The sequence below is a fragment of the Tupaia chinensis genome, unplaced genomic scaffold (genome assembly GCF_000334495.1).
Source record: "Tupaia chinensis unplaced genomic scaffold, TupChi_1.0 Scaffold148680_1, whole genome shotgun sequence".
NCBI classification, from domain to species: Eukaryota; Metazoa; Chordata; class Mammalia; order Scandentia; family Tupaiidae; genus Tupaia; species Tupaia belangeri.
In genome coordinates, this window is record NW_006208529.1 from 377,405 (window position 1) to 384,373 (window position 6,969).

A 6,969-nucleotide genomic window follows, 5' to 3' on the forward strand; every position below is an offset into this window, starting at 1 on the left:
AGCCCAGGGGGCATGGCCACACTGCAGTCCCTTCTCCTGCATTCTTTTCTTGGAGTATTGGGCATACATGCCTAGTGGGGTTTTTTTGTTTTTTTGGGTTTTTTTGGACAGGTTTTTTCTATAGGGCGCGTGCACTCGCCAGACAGAGAGAGACAGAGAGACAGAAAGTGAGAAATCACTCTCCAGAGGGGATGGCCACGCCGCAATCCCTTCTCCTCCATTCTCCTCTCAGGATCTTGGGCACGCACGCACACGCACCCGGCGTGAGTTTTAAGCCACCGGGTCCAGGATGCGAACCGCGGTCGACTACGTGGGAGTCCAGAGACATAGCCATTATACTAACTGCTGGTTCCCACGCCTAGTGTATCTTTCAAGTTATTGGGTTAGAACTCGAACCAAACAATTGCCCATGTGGGAGCCACACTACCTGGCTTGCCTGGAGTTGTATTTTTCTTTTCTTTTTTTTTTTAAGGAATGTACTTTATTTATTTAATTAATTAATTAATTAATTTTTTTGGAGAGGTTTTTTCTATAGGGTGCGTGTGCTCGCCAGACAGACAGAGAGAGAGAGAGAGACAGAAAGCGAGAAATCACCCCCCAGGGGGGATGGTCACGCCGCAATTCCTTCTCCTCCATTCTCCTCTCGGGATCTTGGGCATGCACGCACATGCGCCCGGCGTGAGTTGTAAGCCACCGGGTCCGGGACGTGAACTGCGGTCGACTACGTGGGAGTCCAGCGACATAGCCATTAAAGAATGTACTTTTTTAAAAATTACTTTTTATTTAACTTTATTTATTTATTTAAATTTGATCAGAGAGGGACAGAATGAGAAAGAGAAAGAGAGAGAGAAACTGAAAAAGCAAGCCACTAGGTTCAGGACTTGGCCATGTGGGAGTCCAGCGTCCTTAACCACCATGCCACTTGCCGGGTCCTATTTTTTTAAGTTCTAGGTTATGACCTCTTAGTGAGCCCTGGTCAGCATTTAGAAATAAAAATAATAATAATATAAACAATAAGATCAAAGTGTACACCACATGGGAAGCAGGGGTTAGGAAAACGTGGTTTCCGTTTTGCGTGTGTCTGTGTGTGTGTGTTTGGCTAATGCCGTAAAATCTAGCTAAGGAAGGTTTGGAAACCCCTGCGTTTCCATGTGAGCAGGAGGAGATGAAAAGAAGTCGATTCTCTGTGCGTGTGTTAGCAGGTTCCCTGAGTCTGGGGCCAGTGACCTCCGCTGTGTAGATTTCATGGCCCATCATATAACACTTAGATGTGTTTCCACAGTGAGGATTTATTTCTCTCCACGAAATAACCAGAGCCCCATTGACCGGCTGTTGGCCAACCGCTTTGCTCTGAAAGTAGCTTTGCGTCCTTAACTGTCTTTTCCAAAGCCTCCTTTCTCCCTCAGATCAACTGTGGCTACTTCTCAGAGGTACCCCAATTTGCATCCAGTCAAAGTTTTAACCACCACGACTGGGTATTAGTTGCACAGTATTGCTTTCCCTGTTCAAACAGAAATGTTCTTCAGTGATAGACATTTTCCTAAAATCAGTTTTACAACAATAAAACTTCCGATAATGCATTTAAGTCAAAGAAAACTTTGTCTTGGAGATTATAAGAGACAGTCTCTGAAATGAATCTGCCCAGATTTCCAGCTGGGACTGATCCCTTGAGACACTCTTGGCTAAAAGAAAATCAATGCTGGGACAGCTTCTGCCTTCTCTGTAAGAAAGACCCGAGTTTGCAGGAGACAGGAGCCTTTGGAAACGCGAGTGTTCTCTGCAGAGAACGAGGCGGGAAGAGGAAGCACCGGGATGGAAAGGCTGGTGCCACGTGAGAGGTGTGTTAGTTTCCTCTGGCTGCTGTAACAAATGATCACAAATGGAATGGCTTAAAACAACACGCACTTACGATCTTACAGCTCTGTAGCTGCCGGCTAAACGCGACGTGTCCTCGGAGCTGGGTGCCTTTCCAAAGCTCTGGGGCGAATCCATTCCCTTGCCTTTGCCAGCCTGATTGGCTCATGACTCTTCCTATCCAACCTCTGCTTCTGCGGTCTCACCCCTCGGCCTGCAACTCTCTCTGGTCTTACTCACTTCTTTTCTTCCTTCTCTTTCTTTTTCTTTCCTTTCTTCCTTTCTCCTTTCCTTTTTCTATTTGCTTTCTTTTTGCTTTCTTTTCACTTTCTTTCTCTTTCTCTTTCTCTCTTTCTTTCTTTCTTTCTTTCTTTCTTTCTTTCTTTCTTTCTTTCTTTCTTTCTTTCTTTCTTTCTTTCTTTCTTTCTTCTTTCTCTCCCTTCTTTTTTATTTTTTAAGACAGGCTCTCTGTATTTCCCAGACTGGTCTTGAACTTAAACCTCCTTCTCATCCTCACAAGTGGCTGGGACTGCAGGTGTGTGCAGTGTGATTACACTGGGCCCACCCAGACAACCTCCCCATCTGCAATTCCCTGTCTTCATCGGATTTGCAAATTCCCCTGGTCAGGTAAGGCCAATCGCAGGTAATCACAGATTCCTGGGATTCCGATGGACGTCTTTGCAGGGGGCATTATTGTGCCTACCACAGGGACTGTGAGGATGGAGCTCCCTGAGTAAGGGGAAGCCAGGTCCCTTTGGAGCCCCGTGGTTCGTGAACAGGCTTCGCTGCTGGTGCCATTCCTGCAGAGAAAGGCCGAGATCCCAGCTCATCCTCCCCTCTGGGCACGTGCAGTGCACCAGGACTGGCAGCTGGGTGGCCCTCTGCTCTCTCTTTTGCATGCCTCAAGGATGAGCATGGCATCTCTCACCGCCAGTGGCTGCTTCCCAGGGTCTAACATCTATCTGTGCCCCTGAAGGGTTTGATCGTTTGAGTCTCTCAAGCATCTCTCCTAAACTGCATTTTTAAATGGCTGCTGTTTTTAAGTTTCCTTTTTTAGGCCTGGATTAGAGATTGGGGTGGAAAGACAGAGGAATAGTAAATAGAGCTCTCAGGTAGAGCAGGATGGGCTGTGGACATCCGAGGGAGACTGGAGCCTTTCCAAGAAGATCTCAAGGCAAAGCACACAGCAAAACCGTGGAAGCTGCATTTGTAACTGAAGGGTTGGGGATGAAAGGCCAGGAAGGCAGAGTTAAAAAACATATTCACTGCAGACACAGGAAGTTGTGTTTGAAGAGAAGCTCCTGCAAATGCAGTAATGTCGCTGATGACACCCCGGAGTGCAGCCTAATGGCTAAAACATCCCTGTGAGGAGGTCAGAATGGACATCGCTGATCATGGGGTTTAGGCTTGCTTTGGAAGACTGTGGTTTATTAATTAAATGCATCTTGCCAGGCCCAACGCTTCCGGAATTTTATTCCACTGTTTTTTTTTTTTTTCCTGTTTTTTGAACTGAGATATAAATAGTTATGGGAAATAAAGAATTGGCACTTAACAGAGAAAAGTTTGCAAGCACCGAAAATCATGAAGTAGCTTCTACCATCCTGTCTCAAGACGGTGGTTCCTCCTTCAGAGGTAAGTCCCTGGGTCAGAGGGACCCGCCTGCAGTCACAGCGTTCTAGAGCCCTCACACTTGATGTCTGAGTTGTTTGTTTGTTTTTGAAGAAATTTTGTTATAGGGCATATGCGCTTGTCAGAGAGACAGAGAGACAGAAAATGAGAAATCACCTCCCCGGGGAATGGCCACACCACAGTCCCTTCTTCTCCATTCTCCTCTTGGGATTTGGGGTACCCACGCACATGAGTTTTAAACCACCCAGTTTGGGTCTGGGACTCAAACTGGGGTGGACTATGTGGGAGTCCAGTGACATAACCGCTACGCCATCCGCCAGTTCCGAAGTCTGAGATGTTTCAAAGTACAGATTCTCACCTCAGCATTGTCTTGGACTACCATCAAAATATATCTTTAAAGGGATTAAGCACGAATTCACTTCGTATAAATTATGATAGCTCTAAGACGCCCCTGTATGAAAGTAAGTAAATCTTCCATGCAATATTATTTAGGGTTGGCTCCATGGTATGGCTGTGATGCGCCACTCAGGAGAGGCGGGTCCCACGTGATGGCCATGGTTTGAGTCCCTGGCCTCGCACCAGTGTCCGAGCTCTGGTTAGACAGAGGAGTGGAGGAAGGAGGTGATGGCCTGGCCGGGCCCTGTGAAGGCAGCCCCTCTCTCTGGCGGGTGTGCAGCCTCACATGTATGAATACACTCTACCATGATAAAGAAAAAGAATTTGGATACAATATTTCACTCAAGGAAATACTTGCTTAATTTTCAGGAACAACAGTGGTCATTTTAACAGAGATTGCTGAAAATTACTTGAAACATGTAGTAAAAATATTCCATTGGACTTTAAAGGTATTAAATACATATTTTAAAAAGAAGATAGAAAAATGTGGAAAGTGCAAATTGTGATGACAGCAGCAAGCTTTTTGTTTAATTTTTTGACCCGTTTGTGTTCAGAAGGGTCTAGAACATCGTGTTGTGACCATGCGGACAGCGGTGCAGGGAGGGGCCGTGCGGGCCGACCCTGTGGAGGCTGCTCTTCTCCGTCTCCTGTGGTGACTCCGGCCTCTCCCAGACCTGCTCGCTCAGTCCTGCGTTCCCCTCTGCACACACAGCTGCCCCTAAACGATCCTGGTGGGCACAGCTCAGACCCTGTGGGATCCAGGTAAACTCAATCCAGGGCCAGTACTGCCCGGTCCACGTGTGTTCTACGGGGAAACTAATGGAGATATTTACAGGCCACACATCTGCGGCCCACGTTTTCTGACCACACGTCTGAGTACTGAAGGCGTTTCTCCCGGATAATGTCTGTATCGGTCCGTCCCCGCGTGTGCGAACCATGAATGGTGCTTGAATCCAGCAGGATCTGTTTATTTCCCAAATCACTGTGTCTTGATCAAATAGGATTCATGTGTGCGTATCTTACCGGAGACGTCCCGGGCCGGATGCGGCCCTTTCCCTGACTGCCTGGAGTCAATGGGATCCAGGCCTTTTCCAGCGGAACAGCTGTGGCTTGGGGAGGCTCCAGGTGCTTTTCTCACTGAATATTTGTGGGATTGGCAGAGTCCTGGGTATTTCCTTTGCTTTCTTTTGCCTGAAATTATTATAACATACACACACACACACACATATACACACACACATATACACACATACACATACATATATACACACACATATAGATATATACATGCACATACGCACACATATATACACACATATACACACACAAATATATATATATACAAACACACACATACACACATATACACACAGATTATACACACGCACATTACACACATATATACATACACATATACACACACAAATATATATATATACAAACACACACATACACACATATACACACAGAGTATACACACGCACATATACACACATATATACACACATATATACATACACATATACACACACATATATACACACAGACATATACTATATACACATACACACATGTATACATACATACATATATACGCACACACATATATGTACACACCCATATATCTATACACACATATAAACACAGAGACATACATACACACAAATACACATGCACACATATATACACACAAATACACATGCACACATATACACATACACACATATATGCACATACACACATATATACACACATACACATACACACATATATGCATATATATATATATGCATATATATATATACACACACACACAGAGACATATTTATATATATATATATATTTCAGTGAGCTTTGCCATTTCCCAGGAAACAGATCAGTCTCTTTAACTTTGCAACAAAGAGCAGCAACACCGAGGAAATGCAGGCAGGATTAAATGCCATTCATTGTTCTCTTCGCTTGCTCTATCCTTCATGCTGTCATAACAAAGACATGAACATACTCAAACTTTCTCTGTGTAAAAGCAAGTGGATTGCCTTCCCTTCCCACCTGAGGAGTAACCTGCCCAGAGGCGTTGCTCCGTTGGGGGGCGTCACACCTGCTCTGGTTCCGCTAGTGAAGAACCTGCTGGGCTGGACTTTGATTTCTGATGGACGGACGGAGTCAGTCGCCCCAGGTCTGGCGGTGCACAGAGCCAGTTAGAAAATGGTGTGTGGTTTTGGTTTCCACATCTTATACAATGCATAGGAAAATTGGAAGGAGTTCAGAGAATAGAAACAAAGTGATTAAAGAGTTGGGGGAAATAAGGAGCAGGGATTATTTTATTTTAGGAAAAGCTTTCAGGGAAAGCGAGATGAGGAGTGTGCCAAAGACAGAGCTGGGGGAGGCAAAACTTCGCGGCTTCGCGGCTGAGCTGATGTGATCGGCCTTCCTAGGCCGCCCTGGGTCTGGTGGAGGAAGAGGGAAGAATGAGTCTGCCTCATTCTGTACGGGGAAGGAGAATAAGCCAGTGGGGAGATGAAAGGGGAAAGTTAGACAGAGATTACTTTAGGGCTCTACCTCAGAGCTACTGCACTAGTCTTCAAAAGCAGCAACGACTTTAGTATTTGTCATTCTCTTATTATTATTATTATTATTATTATTGTTATCAGAGGGTCTTGTGCTGGCTGGAGACAGAGAGGCAGAAAGAGAGGGAGAAAACGCTCTCCCAGTGGTACGTGGCCACAATGCTATCGTTTTCCCATTTCTTCATGTTGTCACAATTTGGGGGCACACACATGCACCTCATGGGCTTTTCAAGCCACTGGGGCCAGGATTCAAACCATGGTTGGCCATATGGGATCTGGCTCCCTTAACCACTAGGTTATGGAGCAGCCTCAGTGTATGTAATTCTTGACCATTTCAGCTTCTATTGGATTTGAAACTATAAACTGGGAGAGAGCAGGTCTGAGTCTACTTAATGACAAGCCATGTTACAGTTCCTTCTGCCATCTGATGAAATGTTGATGTAAAGAAGTTATTAACTGGTTTTTCTCCATCTTCCCAAAGAATCAGGAGAAATAACTACATAAGAGTCTTCAAGAAGGTCAC